General features: G+C 41.6%; 1 protein-coding gene across 1 annotated transcript in view; it reads right to left on the reverse strand.

Moving 5' to 3' along the window:
* The window catches only part of NDNF (neuron derived neurotrophic factor), a 50,781-nt gene that overhangs the window by 18,042 nt on the left and 4,930 nt on the right, over positions 1 to 27,809 (reverse strand). The window lies entirely within an intron of this gene.

Here is a 27,809-nt window from a genome sequence, read left to right on the forward strand (position 1 = left end):
AGCTTGAAATTTGACACAAATCACAGAGACCCATTGAGAGCCAGAAAATTACCACTGCATGGTTATTTTTATTCTTCCTTAAAATTTGACTAAGGATCCTACATATATAGAAATATTCTTAGTCCGCAAATCGAATTTTCATAAATCAGAGATTTTAAGACATTGTAAGTTTAATTTTCTTATAGGTGAAACAATTTGTCCAAAATCACAAGGGGAGCTATTTGCCAGTGTCTAGTATTACAGATTTACCAGACTCTTAAACACAACATTTATATATAAACCTTCATCATATTAAAAAGCAAGCTTGGATTCCCACTTCAAATCAAGAAAGACCATTGGAAAGTTCTATAGTTAGGTCATCTGCCTTAATCTCTGGCAGAGTTATGTATTTACCATCCCAGTCTAGTGTTTTCATTGAGTTACATTTTGGCATTAATCACTGACTTTCCATTAAAAAAACATAAACAGTCATGGATCACCCTTTAGGGCCCCTTGCTGGAGGGATGTTTTCAAGGACACCATCTTCTGCATATTCTTCCGCATGCATCTTCTGCATCTTCTCCCAACAGGAAGCTTCAGGTAGGTGAGTTTCTTTTCACATCAAGTGCTTATGAAAGGCTTTGCTTCCTTTGAGGATTTGGTGCCAGTTTTCCTCAGGAAAAAACCTCTGAAAGGAGTTGTTTTCCCTTATCTCTTTGACAACATACATCAGTGAATTCAAGCATTAGGGAAATATATTATTTTTACATTGAAGTACTTTAAATAGTGTGAGAGTCAAATGCAAATATTTACGATAACTTGAGATGATTTGAATGCCAGTTTTGTTTCTAAAAGGCCATTACTATAGCTATGAGGTCACTTCTACTTAAACCATCACTTGACTTTATCTTTCATAGCTGTAGCTATGAGGTCACTTCTACTTAAACCATCACTTGATTTTAATTTTATCCTTCTTTGAGGGCTACCAAAAATATATTCATACAACTGAACATATTTTTTGAGGAGAATATGCTTTTCTTTTTTTAAATGAGAGTTTGAAAAGTAATTTTTCCCAGTGAGCTTGCTTGCTCAGAAAGTTCATGTAACTTGCTTTTTCAAAAGTCGTTATCTATCATTGCTCTGTAATTTTCCATATAAAATATCTGCAGTATTTAAGAGTTATTGTGTGCAAAATACACAGGCATCCCTGGTGGCTCAGAGGTAAAGAATCCGCCTGCAATGCAGAAGATGTGGGTTTGATCCCTGGGTCGGGGAGATCCCCTGGAGAAGGAAATGGCAAACCACTGCAATGTTCTTGCCTGGAAAATCCTATGGATAGAGGAGCCTCGCAGGCTGCAGTTCATAGGGTCACAAAGAGTTGGTCAGATATGACTGAGCATACCCACCTGCATGTGCAAAACATGGTGCTAAGTCCATTAACTGCACTATTGCATTTAATCTTCACAGTAACCTTATAAGTATGTACTAGTCTTGTATAAGAATAAACCTCCTTTAACATAAGCAGAGAAAGGATGTAAACCCAGGAGAATCTGACTGCAAAGCCCAAACATTTATCCTCTATAATCTCTCTCAAGAAAGCAATAGAGGTTCTTATTTCCCATCCTTATTTCTCAATTGTATTGAGATTGAATGAAAATTCAATGTCACTGAATGACTGAACGTTAAGAAAGTTGGCTTTTTAGTTTCAGCTCCTAATTAGAAATGTAATCTTAGGCAATTCACTTCACATTCTGGACCTCGATTTTATGAATGGTTTGGATGGAAGGTTTTTCTAAAATCTGAAAATGAACAATGACTGAGCACTAAAATCCTCTTCCCAAATAGCTAGCAGATTCCCTGGTGGCTCAGACGGTAAAGAGTCTGCCTGTAATGTGGGAGACCTGGGTTCGATCCCCGGGTCAGGAAGATCCCCTGGGGAAGGAAATGGCAACCCACTCCAGTATTCTTGCCTGGAGAATCCCATGGATGGAGGAGCCTGGCCAACTACAGTCCATGGGTCACAAAGAGTCAGACACAACTGAGTGACCTCACTTTCACTTTCGGAATAAAACCAGCCCTCTTTAAGTTTCATTAAATAATCTGTTCCTCAGATACCCAGCTGACTGTCAAGGAGGGGAGCTCCCAAGTGTGGCTGGGGGTGTTAATGGGAGCTCATGTGACTTACTTAGACAAATGTTATATCTATGAAAGATGGCTTGGCAGATCAAAATCAAAACTCAGTGAACCTATTCCAAATAAGTAGGGACATGGTGGAGAAAACTGAATGGAATCTCCACTCATGACACCTAATCCCTCCCCTTCCGATGCCCTTTGTTCTGTAGCTAACAAATGTAAAATCCAAATGGGATTTGATACGCTGCTCCTGTAAAAGAGGTGGCAAAGATAAAGAACCTGATAAAGAACCCGCCTGCCAATGCAGAAGACATAAGAGACATGGGTTTGATCCCTGGGTCAGCAAGATCCCCTGGAGGAGGGCCTGGCACCCCACTCCAGTATTCTTGCCTGGAGAATCCCAGGGACAGAGTAGCCTGGCAGGCTACAGTCCACAGGGTCACAAAGAGTTGGATACGACTGAAGTAATTTAGCACACACCCTGTAAAGAAATACTCATTATTTCAACATATATTCAGTTTACTTTTCAGTGGCATCTCTGAAACTGTAGCAGAGGAGTCCAGATAACAAGATACATCTCTTTAGAAATGGTTAGAGTTTGACTTCCATGCCGGGGAAGCACTTGTGTGTGAGATACTCAGGCGTATTTGCCCTAGAACCACTCAAGGGCAGCCTTCTCTCATTAGCCCTGTATTTGCCCTGAAAGCTGTCAACAGCACACAACTGAGGAGGACAAGCTGCCCAATGCCCCAGGATATCTGGGATATTTAGGTCAGCCTCAGGGTTAGATGGCTAGCTAGTTATGACTGGTGGGAATTTTTCCAGCATCCTCAGCTGCCCATGGGAGGAACTTTCTCTTATTAAATCAGCTAATTGTAAGAGATGAATTTTAAATTAATAAGAACAATTTTAATAAATTTTGCTGTGTATGTGATGCATGCCAGGCACTCTTCTAAGTGCTTTATATCTATTATATAATGTTAGCAACAGCCCTATGGTATAGGCAATATTTTTATCTCTCCTCAAAAATAACCAAATTGAGGCTTGGACGAGTATGATCACATAGTGATTACAACACAATATGAGGAATGTAAAGTCTCAGAAGTGACTTTAAGGTAAATATGATTATTGTACATTCCTCAGCATCAGCTACTTAGCGATGTAATGCTAGGTAAAGTGAACAACTTCAGATGATAGGCTTATGCAGAGTAAGTGTTAAAGACAGTTCTCCATGGGACTCTGTACTTGTCTGTGCATAGGTGGGAAGCAGAAGAATTGACTGCTTTCGTTCCAGATTACCATCTTTTCAAGGATGTTTGTGTAATTCATAGCCTTGAAGATAACGCTTCTGGAGCCAAGAGCAGGTGTGATTATTACCCATTATGAAAACCTGAGTTCCCTTAGCTCAGGGCTGCTCTCTTGTAATAATCTCCACTGTATGTACTGGTGCCACAGGTGCCCTTTGAATCATCCTGTGAGATTCGGGGGCCAGGGAGCGAGTGGCAGAAAATGATGCTGCTGTGGATCTGTGGCTCCTGCTATTACTCTGAGTAATAAAGTCCTTTGTCACTGACCCAGGAGTCTCATGCCATCTAACATCCATGAAAATATGGCAGGCTAACTTGCTAGCTTGCAAGGAGGGTAAAATCTCAAACACTTTCCAGGTCTTGACCCCAAGCTTTTACTTGTTAAGTTACTTTACTGGCTTGTTGACTTTACTGGCTCAGGTAGACATTTGTATTTAGATAATCGCCCACAGAGAATAGACTAAACTTTATCTTTTGCTTTCTTTATACAAATATCATATTTCCACAGCTTAAATTTTATCAGGCCACACTTTCTGTTTCTGAAACAGTTTTAACCATTCTAATTGGTACATCAGTTATGGGAAAAACAGACACTTTTCAGAAAAGTGTTTAAAATTAGTATGCTTCCTTTTATTTTTATTGTACTTACAGGAGAAGATGGGTGTTAACTGAACTTATCATTTCACAAGGTATGTAAATCAAACCATCGCGCTGTATGCCTTAAACTTACACAGTGATGTATGTCAATCATTCTTTAACAAAACTGGAAAAAAGTTAGAATGATTCATCCAGACACTGGAATTTATATCTATAGGATTATTGTTTTCAGAATGTTACTAATAGCATTTATCTACTGCTGGGGGAAAAAACATACTCAGTTATTAGGGAAACCTAATAATTTGTTCAATTTGATCAGGTTATGGGCAGAATTTTTCTAACAAAATGTATTTAAAAGGAGCATTGAATATAGTTAACCAAAAAACTATTATGCAGACATATTGTGTATGTTTTTACAATTTATATTCACTGATTCAAGTTTAAAGCTTTATGTAAGCATTGTTTAAAGGATGAAATTTTATAGAATTTTTTTCTCTACCAAAAAAAGTTCTTAAACATTCAACTTAAGAATTAGTCACTTTAAATAAGTAAGGGAAAATACATTCTTAAGAATAAGCTGTGGGTAAGCAAGTCTATAACAGAGTTTTCTTCTAAGATTACAAAAGTGCCCTCTAATGGCATAACTATTCCTTTCATTTCTTTTTGCTCCTTCTAGGTACCTAGAGCTCATCTAGGTTTAAAGTTTAATGTAAATAATATTTCTCAGAATTTCTCTTTCAGAATTATTACTTCTGTAATGGGTAATATGGTGGGTAATCTAGTAAACGTGTCTGCACATCAAGAAATCTTGCTGTGTTTCTACAATCAAAGGTCTATTTCCAACAGAAGTACAATGTTGCTAAGATGATTGCAAATGTTTTTATTTTGCTAGACAGAGTAATCAACTTGGTTGCAAAATGATTCTCAGCCCAGAAAAACTAAGTGGTATTATCCTATTAAACTGAGAAGATTGAAACTGTTTCAGTTGTAAAGTTCTGATGAATCAGGTACATGGATGTTAATTCAAAACTCTGAGATTGTTTGTTCAGGCAGAGGCTTTCTCCATATTTGACACACTCCTTCCTATCTTACCTAGGCTGAGGTGAAAAAAGAAAAATGACCTAATGATTTTATATACCTCGGTCTCTAAGCTAGATTACTGTCATTTAGATATTGGAGATGAGAAACAGTTTTATCCTTTGGAGTGCTAATGCATCCTAGAGTCAAAGAAGAAATTATTTTTGAAATATAATTGTTCAATGAGATGTATCATGTATTCTATACTTAGAAATACATAGAAAGGTAGAGAGAGGTTTGGACACTGAAAGGTAAATAACTTTAAATGTTATTAGTTTATAGGATACATATACACACAGTTAAAGTAAATAATTCAGACACACTATATGAATCCCATTAGTTGATGCTGTGTGTGTGTGCGTGTGTGTGTGTGTGTGTGCGCGTGCGCGCACGTGTGCACGCTAAGTCGCCTCAGTCGTGTCCAACTCTGCGATCCTATGGACCACAGCCCGTCAGGCTCCTCTGTCCATGGGATTCTCCAGGCAAGAATGCTGGAGTGGGTTGTCACGCCCTCCTCCAGGAGATCTTCCCAACCCAGGGATTGAGCTGCGTCTCTTAGCTCTCCCTCTCCTGCATTGACACATGTGTTCTTTACCGTCAAAGTTGATGTTAGAGTAAATGAGCAGAGGTTCTAGAAGAAGCACCTTTTATACACGCCATTTTACTTCTATATTTGCTGCCCACTCTCTGGAACGTGAGTGAGCACTACCGCTCTAGGAGGATGGAGAGGGACTGCTTTAAATGTCTGAGGATGTGATGACTGGAGCTGCTTCTCCCACTTGCTCTCCCAGCTTCTGTGCTGGGCCCTCTGTTGCCGGCCCTAGAGAGGGAAAGTGGAGAGTGGACCACAGAAGAGGAACTGAGGGCTAGTTTTAAAGAAAATGCCAGTGAAGAGATAGGAAGCATTTGTATTATCCTAAAAGAGGTAGGGAGTGGAGCAGCTGATGGGTAACTAAAGACACAGAAAGAATTCTAAGACTTTATTTCTGGCATTAACTTGAACTTTTTATTCTATGGGGCTTTCAGTATAGCTAAAAGAAATAGTCAAATTGACCTGGCATATCCTTTTCCCACACACCTTGAGAATTGTAAAATAGTCATATGGTAAGCAAGAAAAAAACTTAAAGGGACCTTGAACAATTTATCAATGTACTGACTAAAAACCCAGGATGACCCTGGTCACCACAGAAAAACCACAACAGGCCGAAAAGCAAATAAAATGCTCCCCAGGGAGTCAGTTGCAGCTCCTCCACTGTCGTTTTGCAAAATTTATCTCCAATTACATAGTCAACTTGGTTAAGCCATTGATTCACTTAGTGAAAATGAAAATGTACTATTGGAAATGGTGTAAACAAGGATAATAAGTAAAAAAGTCTGGTTAATTATTTTTTCTTTGAAATATGTATTAAATGCATTTAACCACAAATCCTAATTGAGAATCTTGTCTTAGGAGTAGAGAGATATTTCAAACCACTAAAAAGCTTGCATTTAATATTTATAGACTACTGTTTAGTTACATTATCTTACTAATGTAATAAATTTGCAAGTCTGGTAAATAAAATGTTCTTTCAGGTTTTCGTGGAACTGTCCAAGGCTTTCCGAATAAAAGATGTCATACAAATTAAGGCATCGTGACCTTTCCCATTTTTGTGGACTCCTCAGAACAGCAGCGACAGCTCTACCCACCTAGGAGAAACATGATAAAAGCAAATTCCTCCATCACCTTCCCACCAACCAAGGTCCTGCAAATTCCCGTAGAACATGTGAACGTATTTGTAAAAAATGTCATCAAGCTCTTATAGACATTACACGGTATAAGACTTCATAAGATCAGATTCATCAGGATAAATAGGCCACAAGTAGTACACAATCAGAAAATTCATCGAGTCATTAAGATTCACTTAAAAACTATCCAGTGTGCCCAACCGTGTGTCTGCTACAAACATGAAATAAATTTACAGTGACCAAAAAGAAGGATGGGCATTCTGAATTTACTTGAGACAAACGCATCTGGAATAAATAAAATCTAATGTTTAATTACAGACACTGGAAAGTGCATGATTATAATTTAGTGAGGATAATTTTAAGGAAAGGTCTGCCACGGAGATTTCTGTTCTTTTCTTTTCCTTTTTAAGTGCAAACATTTAGTCTTTTAACTTCTATTTTTAAACTCGAGGGCATTTGTTTTTGTTTGAATCATCCATGCCACATCTGATAATAAATCTGAAGCATCTGATCTAGCTGTAAAGAAAAAATGTAGCTTTGGTCAGGGGAAAGGCCCCCCATGTCTGCCAGGATCTGCTCTGTGAGCAAGGAGGGGTGGGTTGTGGCGGGGCAGGGGTGGCGGGGGGTGCTCTGTCTTTGACAAAGTAAGATGCCCATCCTGGCTCTACAGATTCCCTCAAGACAGAAAAAAAAAAAGGAAAAAAAAAAAACAACTGAATTTCCAGAAGCTGTTTTGTTCTCCTGTCTTTTGTAAACAATGAGAATATTAACTGAAATTAATTGGTTGTCCCTGTAAGTATAGACAGGGTCTGCCATGGCTGAAAATTTGAGGGAAACAGCATATTGTGGTTTGTATGTTTCCATATTTGGTAAGGGTGAAAGCAGCAAGTAGGAGTCAGGGCCCCCGGTCAGCACTGAGTGGTCCTCTGCCCAGGCTGGGTAAGCTCCTGTTCCCTGATAACCTCAAATGCAGCTGCAATATTTCTAACTCCTATGGCCTTATAGAGCAGAGCCAGCCTTGGGCACAGAATTCATAGGCTAAAGCTCTCTAAATGCGGGCTGTCATTACAGAGTGGAATGATTATTAAGGGTTTTAGAGTTCATTATGTCAATAATCTATGGATTAAGGACCTTCACAGGCATTTCAATGGCAATGATTCCAACCTCCTCTACCACTTCTCTAAATGATTGCCAACTTTCATTCTGGAAGGAAATTAAATTAGTATGAAAAAGCAATGTAAAATTAAAACATGCCAAAGATCTGAATAAAGTTTCCATTCTGTCATCCCCTCCCCTCTGATCTTCATGGTATGCAGTTCACAGCAGGGCCAAGGCTGGGGCACTTTAATTTTAAAAGATAGCCAAGCCTACATAATAAGAATAGCTTGAAAGAGGATCAGGTTTTAAATGAAGTAACCTTGTACTCCAGCACCATTAATGCCAATAGAATAATGAACAATAGAAACGGCCAAAATAAATGTACTACAGATAGAGAGTAGTCTTTGATTTAAGAAGCCAGATTCATTTTACCAAAGGAAGGAGTTAATCTCCTAAAATGCATCTGATAGGTGATTCAAAGGTATGATAAATTCAAAAGCAATTTAGAAGATAATGCAAAGTAAAACTGAAACAAGATTCTAAATCTCCTCCTCCAATCAGAATTTCCTCTGTAGTTACAACTGTAATAGCTGGGCTCATTTTCACTATCTTAGAAACTAATGATTCCTGGAATAATGAAAGCTCCTAAGGGAGGAATAATATGCTCGGTTGCTTTTCTTACTTTAGTTTGGCAGCTAAGCCTTATTTCCTGTTGATCTGCAACAAAATGGAAATGACTTCCCGTGCAATGTTCCCCAAAGTTGTTCATAAACGGCACATGCCATCCTCGACAGAAATTCAGCTGATGGAACGTGGCAATGTGCCAACAGCACCTAGCAGCATCACACATCAGCCTTGAAGATGGGATATGAACTGTCATGGTCAGCAGAGTCCCTGCCATGCGGAACATGCCAAAATTCCCCTGAAAGTATAATGACCTTGACTACCCCCCCATACCGGTCCACTGTTTAGCACTGAGTTGAGTTGATGTTAATCATGCATAAGAGTAAGTGAACATCTACCAAGAGGGAAAGGGTGGCTGAGATTATAAACAAGCGCTAATGAGAGCTGGAGTGAAAAATCCCTAAGAACTGGTGAGGAGAGAATAGGACTCAATGGAAGTAAGAGGAGAAGAATTAACTAGACTCAGGAAAGGGAGATGGAGGTAGGGAGGGCAGGGAATTGATTCAATGGAGAACCGCATCAGGAAGAGTTAAACAAACGTCAGCTGAGCCCCTGCATGCACTGGACGCTGAATGATATGCCACTTATACAAGACTTCCTCTCTTCTTGAGGTATTTACAGTCTAGCAAGAAGTGAGGAAGAAAATATTCTTATGCAGAGGCAAAGAGAGATCATTACGGAACTAATGGCAAAGATCTGTAAAAGCAAATTCACCTTTCTAAAGGGTGTGAAAACTTAGCTAAAAGACTATAAAGTCCTGTGGTTTACAACCTATGTTTCTTAGCCATTACTGAAATTCCCGGGATGAGTTTTGAAGAGGGTCCTTAAAAGGTCACCTCGTGTGCCTAAGACCATGGAGAAAGACCCCAGAGGCAAGGACAAGTATTTCTTCAAGACAGGCTACTGTTTCAAAAATCACTATTTTCTTTTCCACACAAAATCTCTGTCCCCTGCCATCCCCAAGGTCAGGAAGCATGGTTCAGGGGAAAAACCACAGACTGAGAGTTAAGACACATCCGCTGCGGGCAGGAGAACTATCCATGATGATGGCTTGTTCTCAAGGTACCCTGCGGCTGTGGATCCATCTAGGGTGAGTCCATCCCATCTCTTACAGAAGCCGGCAGCACAGGGCAGAAGCGAGGCTCCTCCAGGACACACTGCAACTTGGGTTCCTCTGTATCTAATTCTCAGGCAAGAAAGAACAGGCTACGGACAGAGTGAAGGAAAACCAGCCTGCTTTTATGGAGACATGGCCATCCACTTTATGAAATGAATGGTTACTGCTGTAGGTTTACCTTGAGAAAGGTTAACCTTTCCACAACCACAGTAATAGCATAGAAGAACACCAGTGTGAAAGTCTATTGGCAAGTCAACCCGATTCTCCTTTCCTGGAGATGATCATTAACACACTAGAAGTGGGTTGTTGTAGACTTACTGGAGGTTGGGACTATAGTATATCAGTTACAAATTTGATACTTTTACAGTTATTTCAGCCTATAAACGGAGAAGGCAATGGCACCCCACTCCAGTATGCTTGTTGGAAAATCCCATGGACAGAGGAGCCTGGTAGGCTCTAGTCCATGGGGTCGCTAAGAGTCGGGCACGACTGAGCGACTTCCGTTTCACTTTTCACTTTCCTGCATTGGAGAAGGAAATGGCAACCCACTCCAGTGTTCTTGCCTAGAGAATCCCAGGGACAGAGGAGCCTAGTGGGCTGCCGTCTATGGGGTCGCACAGAGTCGGACATGACTGAAGTGACTTAGCAGCAGCAGCAGCAGCATCCTATCAAATAAATTCCTGTAAAAGCTCCAGGAAAGGAACTTTTCAGGAAGATACTCCATAGATTTCTTAGGACACCAAAAACAAGATATGGTCAAAGGAGCTAAAACTCAAAAGAACGAGAATTTTCTAAATTTTGATTCTATATTCCAAACCAAAGTGGATAATGTGAGAGTCAAACTGTTAGTAGCCCAGCCATGTCCAATTCTTGGGGACCCCACAGCCTGTAGCCCACCAGGCTTCTCTGTCCATGGGATTTCCCAGGCCAGAACACTGGAGTGGGTAGCCACTCCATTCTCCAAGGGATCTTCCTGATCCGGGGATCGAACCCAAGTCTTCTGCATTGCAGGCAGATTCTTTACTGCCTGAGCCTCCAGGTTAATAATATGATTCAAAAGAAATATCCTAGGAATATATAATCTACTTATGAAGACAAAAGTTACATGCCCAGACACCAGAGTCCAGTCACGTCCATATCACTCATTCGCTGTCTTGTTCCTTAACATATATGCAATGAGTCCTTGCTGCATGCCTGGCACTCTTCTGGGAACAGGGATGACCTTGTGAATCTATGTTCTAGTGTAGGTGACAGCAATATACAGACGCATAAATAAGAAAACACTATTGGCTGGTTTTCATTGCCATGCAGAGAATTAAGAGGCCTGTGGGAAAGATAGTGTGGTGATGCCTACTCTAGATGTACATTTATTTAAATATTTTATTATTTTTCTGGCCGCACCGTGTGGTATGTGAAATCTTCTTTGACGAGTGATCAAACCTGTGCCCCCTGCATTGGAAGCGCAGAGTCTTAAGCACTGGACCACCAGGGAAGTCCTCTAGATAGTATATTCAGAGAAGATTTCTTGGAGGAAATGGCATTTACTCTGAGATATAAAGGAAAGGAAGCCAGTAAAACAAATGTCAGGGGAAAGAGCATTCCTGGCTCAGAAACAGCAGGTGCAAAGGCCCTAAGGCGGCACAGGTGTGGGTACCGCCGAGAGGAAAAGATATCCATGCAGAACAGAGTGGGTGACGGGGAAAGGTGAGGCAAAGGGAACACCACACACAGCCTTGCAAACCATATGAATAAGTTAGGATTCTATCCCGAGTGTGATGGAAAGCCCTTTAAGCAGGCCAGGAACCATGATCATGGTTTTAGGACAAACTGTGTCTATTACATAGAAAATGGATCTGGGGGACGGGATCATCGTTAAAGCAAAGACCAAACTCATCTCTGTAAGAGCAAAAAGAACCGATGAAGGGAAAGCTACTACAGTTGTTAACGGTAGACATGCTGATGGCTTAAACCTCATGGCAGAGGTGGAAAGGAGTGGGGAGATTCAGGATGTGTTTAATATGCAGGGTCAACAGAATGTGCAGGTGAGCTGGAGGTAGGGAGTGAGAAATCAAAGGTAACCCCTTGATGATGTGAACCTAGATACAAGAAAAGGACAAAACATAAGTAATGGAGAGATGAAAGAAATCAGAGAGAAAGGAGATTAGTCAAGCAGAATTTCAAGCTGGCATCAAATAATTTTTGAGGTGTTGGCCGTCTTAGATGCAGTTTTTAAGAGCTAATTTTTATACTGGATAAAGTATTAGAAAAAGGAGAAACATAAAGATACACAGGCCAGGGTGGGAAGTAGCTGGATGTGTGGGTTGATTTCAGTTGTCAGGTTGGGAAAAGGTGGTAAGACATTCTGGGGAGAGGCAACACACAAACACACACACTGGGGAGAGGCAACACACACACACACACTGGGGAGAGGCAACACACACACATGCACACACACACATGCACACACCTGTGCACACACACACATACACGCATACACACTGGGGAGAGGCAACACACGCACACACACATGTGCACACACATACGCTCACACACACTGGGAAGAGGCAACACACACACACAAACATGCACACACCCGCACACACACACACATACACGCATACACACTGGGGAGAGGCAACACACATGCACACACACACATGTGTATACATACACGTTCACACACACTGGGGAGAGGCAACACACACACACACACATGCACACACACATACGCACACACCTGCGTGAACACACATACACACTGGGGAGAGGCAACACACACACACATGTATGCACACACACATGTGCACACACACTGGGGAGAGGTAACACACACGCACACACACACATGCACGCACACACATAGACACATGCACACACACATATGCACACACCTGCACACACACACATATACGCATACACATTGGGGAGAGGCAACACACACACATGCACACACACACACATGTGCACACACACATGTGCACACACACACGCTCACACACACTGGGGAGAGGCAACACACACACATGCACACACACATACGCACACACCTGAACACACACACATATACGCATACACATTGGGGAGAGGCAACACACACACATGCACACACACACATGTATGCACACACATGTGCACACACACGCACACACACTGGGGAGAGGCAACACACACACATGCACACACACATACGCACACACCTGCGCACACAGACACATACACACATACACACTGGGGAGAGGCAACACACACACACACACATGTGCACACACACATGCTCACACACACTGGGAAGAGGCAACACACACACATACTCACACACACTTGCGTGCACATACACATACACACATACACACTGGGGAGAGGCAACACACACACATATGCATACACATGTGTGCGCACACACACATGCACGTGCACGTGCACACACACACATGCACACACACTGGGGAGAGGCAACACACACATGCACATGCGTGCACACACATGCTCACACACACTGGGGAGAGGCAATACACACACGCACACACATGCACATACACACACACATACACACATAGACACATCCACCCACACCCACACCCCAGTAGTTGTTTCTTTGAACTTACATTTCGAATGGAAGCACACATGATATTTGAGGCCGCCTACTTTGTCAAAAGTCCTGGTAAGGGGCTGTTTTTAGTAGTGAGCGGGAAACCAAGGAAGACAGATATAGAAGTTATGAAGAATATTTGACAAGAAAACACTGCAATTTGGCATATATGACCAGACCTCTTCATAAGCTGTGTCCAAATGCATAGACAAAATAAAACTTAGAACTTCCTAATGCACCCAAATCTGCCAAGTGTCACCTAATGGATGCTCCCAGGCCCTTTTCTGGCACAGTACAGGAAGTGTAGAGGAATTCCAAGACAGAGGGATAAGATGAGGTGGACTCCACAGGTGTGGGCAAGAGAGAGGCAGGCTGTGCACTAACAGGCAGGAAGAGGCAGTGGAGAAAGCAGTGATGTGACCCAGCGGGTCCCTGGACAGATGCCAAGCTCTGAAGTGTGCCAGTCTGAGGAAGGAAAATGAGCCCTATTTTCAGACATCCTGTAATACACGTATTAAGCAGTCACTAACTACTGGTTGACCAATGGGCCAGATTTAATAAGGAGTACCTCTTCTGAACTGAGACCATCACTATTTGTTTGGTCCCTGCTGGGTCTCCGTTGCTTCCCCGGGCTTCCTTCCGTTGTGGTGAGCGGGGCCCACTCTTGCTGTGGAGCATGGGCTTCTCTTTGGGGCTGCTTCCCTTGCTGTGGAACCCAGGCTCTAGGGCAAGCAGGCTCCGTAGTTGCAGTCTGCAGGCTTACTTGCTTTACCAGGTGTGGGATCTTCCCCAACCAGGAATCGAACCCACGTCCCCTGCATTGACAAGCAGATTCTTAACCACTAGACCACAAAGGAAGCCCCTTGTTGCTGGTTTTTTGTGTTAGTGACAGCAAGGATATAAACCAAAAGATGAAAGCAAAATACTGTAGCAGGATTCTAAAAATCCATCCATCTCTTGACTCATGCATCAGCAGCAACCTTGAAACTTTCTGTCCTTCCCATCTATCCCAGGGCAGAAATACTACCTTCTCAAAAGAACTTCAAAATCTAAAAGGTTTTTTTTTAGTTCTACTCATCATACTAACAAAACCAGGTACTTCAGTTATCCGAGTTCAGAGATATTCCTGTTCTCAGGACAAACCTGGTTTTAAAACTTGCTTTGGCAATTCTGCCAGCTCTGTCTGCTGAACACATGGGCTGCATCTTCTATAGGTTATGATCAAAGAAATCTTTTATACCCGAGCTTCTAGTGATGTAATAAAAAGTGATATTCATCCACAAGGCAGTGACAACAGAAACCTTTCTAGGAGAGCAAGCATGGTGGAATTGCAGAGCTCACTGGCTGATTCAACAAACAGTTATTGGGCACTTACTCTGTGCTAGGCACTCCTTGAAGTCTGGAAATATAGCAGTGAACAAGATGCTTGCGTGAGGTTCTCATGCTTGCAAAGCTTACACTTTGTTGGATTTAAGAGAGGCTCCACATAAAGATTCCTGAGAGCAGGAGTACTGTGATGCAAATGAGAGCGGTGAAGAGGCTGGAGGGGAAGCCACAGAGAGGGGAAGGCTGGAGGGGACAGAGTTAGCTGAGTGGCCGGGAAGACCTCTCTGAGGAAGCGTTGTTTCAACAGTGACCTGATGGAGAGACTAAGCCCTGGAGAACCACCGAATATTGGGCCTAGAGGGGACCTTTACAGATAAGGAAACTGAGGAAGACAGGGGAAGGGCCTGCTTCGTCTCCCGGGCTTCACATTCAGGAATTTGCCTGCATGAACTGGGCTTCCCTGTGGCTCGGTGTTAAAGAATCTGTCTGCAGTTCAGGACACTGGGGTTTGATCCCTGGATTGGGAAGATCCCCTGGAGAAGGGCATGGCAAGTCATTCCAGTATTCTTGCCACAGAAAATTCCATGGACAGAGGAGCCTGGTGGGCCACAGTCCATGGGGTCGCAAACAGTAAAACCCTCAGCCACCCAAAGGTTTGCACCCACACGGGCAAGCCTCAGGGACCACAGTGACAATCACATCAGGTGGGGAACAGCTGACCAATGTTAATCCCGAGGTGGGGGGGTGGTGAGGAAGGGCAACACCACGTTTTTTCAAGGTCCATTATCAGATGAAAGAAAGATTAGAAGCTCTGTGGCTAGCCCAGCTAGTGCAGGGGCTGGCAGGGCATGACAGGGAAGGAGACTGGAAAGTGGTGAATTACTTATCTGATAAAGCCGTGAAACTGAACAGAGCACTTTAAAAAGTAGGAGGTGTTCCGACAGAGAAAGGATGCTGCCTGACTTTCCCTAGGGAGATTCCTAATAGGATTGCAGCAGTGTGGTGTTTATTTAGATGGCTTGTTATCTGAGCTCTCTCTGTACACTGTCAGAAAGTGAGCTGGTGTTTATTAAGTGCCTATTGTTGAGTTCCTTCGGGACTTTGAAGGCGGATAAGGCAGAACCACAGTTCTCCTGTAAAAACCAGAGACTTTGGTTCTTCTGTACTTTCTTATCTCACTTGAATTATAGCTATTTTTGGTTTTTTCCTTGTCCCTAAAAAAAAACTCTTCATGAGGCTTATATAACATAAGTTTACCCAAGAAAGTGCCACTTAGACAGAAATTACTTTTTACTCTTTATATCCTCTATGTAGACTTTTTTAGTTCTTGCACAAATAGGCACTAAATAAATATTTGCTTAAATTTACTGCTTTCGAGAAGCTTATAGATGAAAGTAAGGCAAATAACCTCAGATATCAGATGACACCACCCTTATGGCAGAAAGTGAAGAACTAAAGAGCCTCTTGATGAAAGTGAAAGAGGAGAGTGAAAAAGTTGGCTTAAAGCTCAACATTCAGATAACTATGATCATGGCATCTGGTCCCATCACTTTATGGCAAATAGATGGAGATACAATGGAAACAGTGGCAGACTTAATTTTGGGGGGCTCCAAAATCACTGCAGATGGTGATTGCAGCCATGAAATTAAAAGATGCTTACTTCGTGGAAGGAAAGTTATGACCAACGTAGACAGCATATTCAAAAGCAGAGACATTACTTTGTGAACAAAGGTCCATCTCGTCAAGTATGGTTTTTCTAGTGGTCATGTATGGATATGAGAGTTGGACTATAAAGAAAGCTGAACACTGAAGAATTGATGCTTTTGAACTGTGGTGTTGGAGAAGACTCTTGAGAGTCCCGTGGACTGCAAGGAGATCCAACCAGTCCATCCTAAAGGAGATCAGTCCTGGGTGTTCATTGGAAGGACTGATGCTGAGGCTGAAACTCCAATACTTTGGCCACCTGATGTGAAGAGCTGACTCGTTTGAAAAGACCCTGAAGCTCGAAAAAGATTGAAGGCAGAGGGAGAAGGGGACGACGGAAGGTGAGATGGCTGGGTTGCATCACCGACTCAATGGACATGAGTTTGAGTGACCTCCGGGAGTTGGTGATGGACAGGGAGGCCTTGCGTGCTGCGGTCCTTGGGGTTGCTAAGAGTCGGAAGATAATTTGAAATGTCTCCCATTAGAAAGATCCCTAAACGTTCTGGGCCGTGCAAGGCCACTGGGGATGGTTGCTGGCTGCTTCCTCCAGGCTGATTGCTAGCTCCAGACCCATTTTCCTTCCTTTCCCAGGCATCTAACCCTCAACGTGTGGAGTGGCCAACCTGAATCTGGGCTCTGTTACCGGGAACCCTTCCATACCATCGCCACTGTGGGCAAATTAAATAGGTGGGACCACTCTGAACCTTGGTTTCCAAGTTTGCTGTCTGAAAGGGCACAGTACCAGAGACACAGTGCCATTTCAGACAACAGACCTGGCGAGACTGCTGAAGGGCTGCCTTGAAATCGGTGCACACTGGTATTACTTCAGCAGCACTCATCCTGCCAGCTGCTAAACCAGGAACCTCAACATTCCCTGAGGTTTTGATCCCCACGTTGCATGACCCATCACATCCCGCCCCTCCCCTGCTATATCTCCTCTCAAAGGCGCTCTCTCTTCTCTACCCAAATGTCCAGCACCTAGACGTCCACTTACTGACCCTCTCCTGCCTGCTCTCACACCCGTGTCCCCTGGATCTCTCAGTCCTTCTACACAGCACTGCTCGGTCCCCTTGATAAACGAAATCGATTCCATTCTTCTGCTGAAAAAAAAAAATCATATGCTTCCCATGAAGCAGAGTCTGAAGGCCATGCCCGCGAGGCCCTTTGGGTCACAGCCCCTCCGCTCCTGCAGACTCACTTCTACACCCTCCCGGCTCCAGGAGGACCTGCCGCCCCTGCAGCTGGGGCACCCCTGCCCCCTCTCTGGGGGCAAACTACCGCGCACTCTTCACTCCAGTGTCTGCAACCACAGAGAAATCGAGCTGTGCGCTTTTCTGTGCTCATACTCCTACTGCAAACCATTTTGCATTCTGTCTGTGTGTCTTCTTGAGACCCCAAGGGTGGCAAGCCACGCGCCCCCTCTATAGCGGTGACACAGAACCCACTCCAAGCAGAAGTGCGTGACGTTTCATGGGTGTGTCATGGACAAACGACAACAACATGGACAGTTGTTGCTGCTTTATGGAATCTGTTTCACAATGGATAATAAAAGCTAAATAGGACACAAGTTATGAAAGCCTTTGACAATTTTCTTTTCCCCAATATCTGATGATCCTGAAGCTTTACTCCTTCCTCCCCGCCAGCAGTTGTTTTGGTAATGACAGCACTAAAGCCTGCTTGCGGCCAAAGAGGATTTGGCTTCTGTGCCGAAGCCAGGACAAAATCACAACAGTAATGTAAAAAAACTGTACTCACGATCCTGTAATCCAGTGATAGGTGGGTGAGACAGACATACCAGCGACCTTAAACAGTGACCATGGTTAAACACTAGATTAGTCTTATTTCCAGAAGAAAGGGGGCACACGAGTATCTTGTTCTGGTAAAATGAAGTAAAAGTATTTAAACTCTTTGGCCTTCAAATCCAAGGCCCAAAACAAACCGTACACTCAGAGCCACGCCTGTGGAGAGAGAACGTTCTTCAAGGACACCGAATATGTGTGCTCGGTCCTGTCTGACTCTTTGCGACCCCGTGGACGGTAGCCGGCCAGGCCCCACTGTCCCTGGAATTATCCAGGCAGGAATATTGGCGTGGGTTGCCATTTCCTGCTCCAGGGGTTATTCCTGACCCAGAGATCGAATCAGTGTCTGGCTCCTGACAATCTAGTAGCTTAGAGACTCTCGTCTTTCGCTGTCTCATTCTCCTGTCTCTTGCTTCTATCAATTCAGGATTATATGTTTCTACAAATACTTGAATTTAAGTTTTGGTTTGTTTTTCTACTCTCTTCCATTCTCCCCTGTCATGCAATTTTTATGTATGTATTCATTTATTCATTCACATTTGGGGACTGTTAAGAAAGTTACCTAAAATAGAAAATAATCACTGGACTTAGAGGAAGAGGATCAGAATTGGAAAAGTTCTGACTGAACAGTTATTGGCTTTTGTACTTTAAGCAAAAGTGCAAGCCTCTTACTTAATCTCTTTGAGTTTCAGTTCCCTCATCCACAAAATGAAGACAATTATTCCCAGGATTATAATAAGATTAAAAATGGTAGACATGTGTGCTCTTTTAAAAGTAAAGAAAGTTCTGTTCATTAACAAATACTATAAGCCAGCTGTCCAACTAGTTGTAAAATTTTATTCAACAGCAAAAGACACGTTTTGACTTGCTCTTAAAACAGAGATATGAGGAGTTTCAGCATCAGATTATTCTACCTTTATTTACCTAATCGATCAGGTAAAAGGTTAGGTTCCTATTGAACAAGAGACTGACTAGAAACACAGAGGAAAGGGTGAGATGTTAAATTTTTAACAATAATCACACAGACAGTAAGAAATGGTTATTATTCCTTTTGTTACCCTAGATATGCCTTATCTGAAGACATCAATATTGTTTAATAAAAAAAGGTGGGCTATAACTGATTCAAAGGTGAGTGTACGCAGGCTTTTTAGGCACTAGATCCAGCAAAGGCTTTAAGAGGCATGTGTTGAGATGAGAGAGCTGAGGATTAGGCTCAGTTCCCGGGATGTTCTGCATTATTATTTCTGGATTAAGGGATGACTGAAGAACAGGACACTCAAAAGGCAGACGATGCAGACAGGCCTCATAGTCACTTGTAATGAAGAGCTTATAGCAAATTATGATGAAATAATATAAACATATACCCCTAGAACCATTAGAAAGATGACAGCCTACAGAATACTGACCCAGTATGGGAGCTCACACCCACAATTGTTTCATTCCTTCCTCCCCACCTCAAAAGTAAGAGATATAGTTAGGTGTGGCTTTCAGTCTTATTAATATCTTTTTAAGGGAATCATTAAGGAAAAGCTGCAGCTGGTGAGTCTTGGGGGTCAAGGGTGTTCATTATAAGATAAAACCCACCAAGACAAAAGGATGTTTCCAAACTGCCTCTTTGTGGTCCTTGCTTTTGTAAGTGTGAATAAACTTTAGAGTTTTTTCAATTATAAGACTAAATTTGGTGGCTGAAGCATTAATATGGGTGTGTGTGTATAAATATTTTCACTCTTTGAATTTACTTATTCCTCATTGTGTTTTAAAGGGCTTTAAAAGTTTAGGATATTTGGAATATATGGTATACATGTCTATAATAGCTCTCATTATTTCACTGAAATGTGCAATTCCATCCAACTTTCTTAGAAATCACTGTTTAAAAAAAAAAAAAAAACAACCCTAAAAATTGAACTAACTTCAAATCTTACCTCTCAAAAATGTCACATTATGAGTAAAATAATAAAATAATTGTAGTGTAGAATTACTATTTTTTTTTGCATGCTGAGTCACTCAGTTGTGTCTGAGCCTTTGTGACCCCATGGACTGTAGCCCACCAAGCTACTCTGTCCATGGAATTTTCCAGCCAGGAATACTGGAATGGGCTGCCACCCCCTTCTCCAAGGAATCTTCCTGACCCAGGGATCAAACTGGTGTCTCCTGCATCTTCTGCATTCACAGGCTCACCACTGAGCCCCAAATCAAGTTGCAGGGAGAAATATCAATAACCTCAGATATCCAGATGACACCACCCTTATGGCAGAAAGTGAAGAAGAACTAAAGAGCCTCTTGATGAAAGTGAAAGAGGAGAGTGAAAAAGTTGGCTTAAAGCTCAACATTCAGAAAACGAAGATCATGGCATCTGGTCCCATCACTTCATGGCAAATAGATGGGGAAACAGTGACAGACTTTATTTCTGGGGGCTCCAAAACCACTGCAGATGGTGACTGCAGCCAGGAAATTAAAAGAGGCTTGCTCCTTGGAAGAAAAGCTATGACCAACATAGACAGCATATTAAAAAGCAGAGACATTACTTTACCAACAAAGGTCCATCTAGTCAAAGCTATGGTTTTTCCAGTGGTCATATATGGATGTGAGAGTTGGACTGTGAAGAAAGCTGAGTGCTGAAGAATTGATGCTTTTGAACTGTGGTGTTGGAGAAGACTCTTGAGAGTCCCTTGGACTGCAAGGAGATCCAACCAGTCCATCCTAAAGGAGATCAGTCCTGGGTATTCATTGGAAGGACTGATGCTGAGGCTGAAACTCCAATACTTTGGCCACCTGATGTGAAGAGCTGACTTGTTTGAAAAGACCCTGATGCTGGGAAAGATGGAGGGCAGGAGGAGAAGGGGACAACAGAGGATGAGATGGTTGGACGGTATCACCGACTCGATGGACATGAGTTTGGGTAAACTCCGGGAGTTGATGATGGACTGGGAGGCCTTGCATGCTGCAGTCCATAGGATTGCAAAGAGTCGGACATGACTGAGCCAGTGAACTGACTAACTACTGATGTTAATAACGGACTTTGCAGCTTACTTATTTTTCAGTACTAAACCTACCATGGTTTTTTCTGTGGTCATGTATGGATGTGAGAGTTGGACTGTGAAGAAGGCTGAGAGCTGAAGAATTGACGCTTTTGAACTGTGGTGTTGGAGAAGACTCTTGAGAGTCCCTTGGACTGCAAGGAGATCCAACCAGTCCATTCTAAAGGAGATCAGCCCTGGGTGTTCTTTGGAAGGACTGATGCTAAAGCTGAAACTCCAGTACTTTGGCCACCTCATGCGAAGAGTTGACTCATTGGAAAAGACTCTGATGCTGGGAGGGATTGGGGGCAGGAGTAGAAGGGGGCGACAGAGGATGAGATGGATGGATGGCATCACTGACCCAATGGACGTGAGTCTGGTTGAACTCAGGGAGTTGGTGATGGACAGGGAGGCCTGGCGTGCTGCGATTCATGGGGTCGCAAAGAGTCAGACACGACTGAGCGACTGAACTGAATTGAAACCTACCATATATATTTGGAATATGTTTCAAAATTAGAGGGTATATGTTTCTAATACACTTATAACTCATTTTTTAATCTTTAATTTTCTCATTAGACTCCACTTTGTGAGGAAAATGTTTTATTGTTTCTTTTTCCAGACAACTTATTTCTAAAGTATGTTAAATCTTTGTCTGTTACACACACATATATACATCAGACACAACAAATAGTGTATCTTAGTGCATTTTAACATCTAGATTTGGATGGCTGGTCAGTGTAACTATTTAAGAGGAGGGCTAAAGAAAGGAAAAGAGATTTGTCTACAAGAATTGATTCCACAGCTATAAAATGAAAAGTGAAAGTGAAGTTGCTCAGTCGTGTCCAACTCTTCGCGACCCCATGGACTGTAGCCTACCACGCTCCTCCGTCCATGGGATTTTCCAGGCAAGAGTACTGGAGTGGGTTTCCAGTACTCCTAGCTACACGCAGACTTAATAAAGCAAAGTGATGAACTAGTTTGCCTTTTGTGATTGGGGTAGAATCTGTGCAGTGTTTGGGGATGTGGGGAGACAGGAGAGGTTTACACCAGACCTTATATACAGTCAGCAATTTTTACCCCATTTCACTTTCACTTTGAAAAATTCTCCTTATTGAAAAGAAAGCCCTTAGCCTTCTCAAAGGACAGGTGTGGGGCATTATTTATCTACTTATCCTTGCTTAAGCTTTGTGTTATTTTAAATTGAATGTGTTTGCTCTCAAAGAAAAGTTGTTTAGCATGACCTTAAACACAGATTTTAAAGTGGAAAATGTAATCATTTTCCCCTAAAAAATTTCCTAATAAGTTAAACTATCAAAACAAATATAAAATAAACAAAGAAACAAATAAAACAAATAAAGAAACATGTAGCACACAGGCAGCCTGTGATTGAGGCCTTGTGGACTTATACGATAATAATGCTGTTTTTTAATCATTAAATTATTTTAAAAAATTAAGCAGATTGTGTCCTTGCAAATTAATTTGGCAATTAATCTAAATTTCCCTGCTGGCTCAGAGGGTAAAGCGTCTGCCCACAATGCGGGAGACCCGGGTTCAATCCCTGGGTCAGGAAAATCCCCTGGAGAAGCACATGGCAACCCCACGGTAGTATTCCTGCCTGGAGAATCCCATGGACAGAGGAGCCTGGAAGGCTATATATATAGTCCATGGGGGTCACAGAGAGTTGGACACTACTGAACGACTTCACTTTCACTTTAAAAATTTAGCTATTTCTATCAATTTTACTTCTGAAACCAAAGAGTTATCACTTTATTTTAAAAGTTTGTAAGTTCAGATAAGTTTATCTCAGTTTGTCTGAAATTTGAGTCTCAGATTTCTCAGTAGGAGGATATAATAACTTCCTCACTGGGTTCCTGTGAAGATTAAGGAAAATGATAAATGTGGAAATACCTTACAAACAGTCAAGGGCTATGATAATATTAATAAATAGAATCTTTTCCATTCACACTGTGAAATCCAAAGCACAGAAACAACCTTAATACATTAATAACTGACTACACTGTAAAACTTCTGAAAGTCCCTTGGACTGCAAGGAGATCCAACCAGTCCATTCTAAAGGAGATCAGCCCTGGGTGTTCTTTGGAAGGAATGATGCTAAAGCTGAAACTCCAGTACTTTGGCCACCTCATGTGAAGAGTTGACTCATTGGAAAAGACTCTGATGCTGGGAGGGATTGGGGGCAGGAGGAGAAGGGGGCCACAGAGGATGAGATGGCTGGATGGCATCACAGACTCGATGGACGTGAGTCTGAGTGAACTGTGGGTGTTGGTGATGGACAGGGAGGCCTGGCATGCTGCGATTCATGAGGTCACAAAGAGTCGGACACAACTGAGCGACTGAACTGAACTGAACTAACACTGTAAAACAATAAAATTAAAAAAAATTTCAAATGGGGAAGGAAATGGCAACCCACTCCAGTGTTCTTGCCTGGAGAATCCCAGGGATGGGGGAGCCTGGTGGGCTGCCGTCTATGGGGTTGCACAGAGTTGGACACGACTGAAGTGACTTAGCAGTAGCAGTAACACAATATATGTTCTTATGAGCATGAAGATGAGACTTTTTTAACTCTTAAAATACTGAAATATTCAGAACATAATGGAGTACAATAGCTGATTATTGATAACAGGAATTATGAGATGTTTGCACAAATAAGAATACTTTTGAAGATTATGATGACTAATGTAACTGAGGCTTTTTCAGCTACCTGTTCACCTACTTTCAGTATCTCTGGCTCTGTAATGTGTTATCTCCAAATCTCCTAGAGTTGCGATTAAAAAAAAAAATATATATATATATATATTTCATTTATATAAAATAACTTAAGCCATTCCATACTGAGATAAATATCATAATTAATTATAGTGGATTCAATTGTATATTTTAATTTTTTCTAGTTAATTTGTGAGCAGAGCTTACTTCTTGTAAAGGCTGATTAGAATGTCATTTTCACTTCACATTATTTTTACTTCATAGAAGCTATCACCTTGGCTATTTTTTTAATTGTTCAATGGCCTTATGATAAGGTGAGTTACACTGTCTTTTTCAATAGATATATTAAATAATATTAACAAAACTTATTTTCCTTCTTTATGCATAAAAGTAAATACAAATAAAGCATCTTCTACTTTCTCCTTTCATCATAATGAGACATTGTGTTTCTGTAAAAAGGAGAAAAGAACACATAGGGAATGCTGGTCTACAAGACTGACATTATTAGAAACTGGATAACTAACTAGTCAGTGTAATTTTAGAGGCAATGGGAATCCTCTGCCTCAGTGGTTTAAAAGAGTTTCCTATATCTTTTAGTTAAAATATTTTAAAATCAAATATTGATGTGTTTTTAAATCAAATATTCACTGGGTCTAACCTTGTAAAAACAATACCAAATGTCCTTTTCAATTCCTTGACATCAAGATTCTGTCTTAAATTCCCACCAAAGTAGGACGAAAGTGAGTTACACAGTTTGTGGGACCCAATATAAGATCTCTTATTCATAAATAAAGAATTTCAAGATTGCAACAACAGAATTTCAGCAATGGCAGAGCATTCAACTGAGCACTGCTGCTGCTGCTAAGTCACTTCAGTCTGTGCGACCCCAAAGACGGCAGCCCACCAGGCTCCGCCGTCCCTGGGATTCTCCAGGCAAGAACACTGGAGTGGGTTGCCATTTTCTTCTCCAATGCATGAAAGTGAAAAGTGAAAGTGAAGTCGCTCAGTCATGTCCCACCGTCAGTGACCCCATGGACTGCGGCCTTCCAGGCTCCTCCGTCCATGGGGTTTTCTAGGCAAGAGTATTGCAGTGGGGTGCCATTGCCTTCTCCGCAACTGAGCACTGGGGTCTCCTAAATGGAGCCCAAGAAGCTGGCCCTGGGTGTAACTTACACTAGAGTATAAGAAACCGAGCATCGATCACCAGAGGAAGAGAACATAGAAGAGGTATGTAAAGGTAGGCTGTCTAAAGGAGAGGCTGAGAGAGCGCAAGACACACCCTCTCTAAAATTCTGTCTTAAACTAGCCACATTCCAATCTGGCTTTATCTAGCTATTAACATCTTTGGAAGATATTAGCCAACTGCTGCTTACCCTGTTTCCCATCCCAGGGATATTTTCATATTTATAGAGGACAGTGAAAAACAAAACTACTTTAAAAATGAACAATCAAATATTTTCAGGTGGTGTTTTAGTACCATGAGAGACCTCGTTGAGGCAGGGTCCCCATTAGCTCTCAGGACACGTCTTGGAGGTCCTGTCTGTTACTTTATCCACTAGTACAGTTAATTCTGCTACTGCAATTGTTAGAGTGTTAAATTTGCATCTCCCGTTAAACAGGCAATTTTATTTTTCCACAGAAAGTAATGTATTTTCATAGTGATTTTAGCAAACTCTGAAGGATCAGTGCTAGAACTGAGATGCTCTCCGGCTGAGACTTGGAGGGGCCAGAGTCAAGTGGCCGCTGTGTCTTCTGTTTGCCGGGTGTTATAGCCAGCACTGCTGTTTCTGATCTCTGATGCCACTGCTGGCTACAAATATCTCTTCAATTACAGGATCTAGTTACTTCTGAATCAACCTGATCCGAAGCTTTTGATAGTATCAGGGAATTTTAGTGAATGTTATTATTTAATGTGAAATTACAACACTTACTGAGTACTATCAACATATGAACAACATTTAGATTTAAATCATGATATATACACTAGTATTTATTATTTACCTTTAAATGTATTTTAAACAAGATAACTAAGAAGGATCAAGTACATTGATGATCATGGGTATGTGTTTGGTATGACCGATAATTTAATCAGAAACACATTTTATTGCTGGAATAAAATGCATAATGTTACACTTGGCAATGCCTATGGGCTTAGAGTACGTATGACTTGAGCAAAAGAAAATAATGAAAGCCATCTCCTAGGTTCACATATATTGCTGCTGCTGCTGCTGCTGCTAAGTCGCTTCAGTCGTGTCTGACTCTGTGCAACCCCATAGACGGCAGCCCACCAGGCTCCTCTGTCCCTGGGATTCTCCAGGCAAGAACACTGGAGTGGGTTGCCATTTCCTTCTCCAATGCATGAAAGTGAAAAGTGAAAGTGAAGTCGCTCAGTCATGGCCGACTCTTAGCGACCCCATGGACTGTAGCCCACCAGGCTCCTCCGTCCATGGGATTTTCCAGGCAAGAGTACTGGAGTGGGGTGCCATTGCCTTCTCCGCACATGCATTGCTAGGGTTTACTTTTCATTGTGATGTGTTAAAGTTGTAACCATCTATCTACTCCAAGAGGCACCTACCTTGGAGAAATTAACCCTAAATAAATCAAGCTCTTTTACATTAGAGTTTCCCCTTTTAAACATAATATTTCCATGTAAGTACCACAGCATTTGTCATTTCATCAACTGTCAAGATATGATATTATCTATCTTTGCATACAAACACTTGTTCATAGTTTCTATAACTTTAAAAATAATCATGGTGATTTCCAAAAGAAGGTATCATGCCTCACAAATCTTTCTAATTACAGATTCAGTTTTTACTACTTATTTTAGAAAATGATAAACTTTCATATTTTGTCTAGATCTATATATATATGGATGTTGCCACAGAGAGAAAGAGGTAGCTATGAAATCTTTTGTTGTTAGTAAAACACCCATTTGAATATAACCCATGTGTTTTGGCTATATCTTTTGATTGTGGAATACATTGCTGTTTGGGTGTGCAGCTGGAAGAAGAGGGCTTTGACCTCAATTTCATGTTAGAGAGAAGACAGACTAACAGACAAAAACTTAAAACAGTTATCAGTTCCTTTAGTATCGGCTGAAACCATTTAGACTATTGGTTGAAATCATTTCAGCTGGAAAACAGACACGAGTACATATTGCTAACTTGATTTTTGTTATTTGGTTATTATATATGCAGAGGCAGTGTCTAAGAGAAAATGGTGGACTTCCCTAGTGGCCCAGAGGGGAAAGAATCTGCATGCAGTGCAGGAGATTCGGGTTCAATCTCTGGGTTCAGTCTCTGGGTTGGGAAGATCCCCTGGAGAAGGAAACGGTTACCCTGCAGCATTCTTGCCTGGAGAATCCCATGGACACAGGAACATGGCAGGCTATAGTTCATGGGGTCACAAAGAGTCAGACACGGCTGAGCGTGTCTTACGAGTTCCACTCAAATGAGTTGATTTTCAATCCTGTATAATCAATTTTTGTTATCTTCCTTTCAAACTTTATATAACCCCATTATTTCTAAAAATGTTTTTCTTTTCTTATAACTATGCAAAAGGCAGCAAATTCTTTCAAAAGAATAATTTTAAGAGACATTTGATAATTTAACTATATACATTCTGCCACATTTTTCTTTCTCAAAAGAGTTGTTTCAGAATTTTTATAAGTGAAACTGAAAATAAATACTTCAAATATATGAAACATTAAATATGTGTCATTTCCAAATATGCTACAAGGAAAAATTAACAAATGAAAGCCAAAATCTATTCACCAACTTACTAAAATAAATCAGTTTCCAAAGGATCCGGAACTTACTGAAGGAATAACATGTAATCTTGGAAGTTTCTATACTTATAAACTTGAAGTTTGCAGACTTTAAAGCAAAGTTTAAATCAAATCTAGCTTGGTGAGTTCTTTAAAAAATT

Source organism: Bos mutus, chromosome 6 (genome assembly GCF_027580195.1).
Source record: "Bos mutus isolate GX-2022 chromosome 6, NWIPB_WYAK_1.1, whole genome shotgun sequence".
NCBI lineage: Eukaryota > Metazoa > Chordata > Mammalia > Artiodactyla > Bovidae > Bos > Bos mutus.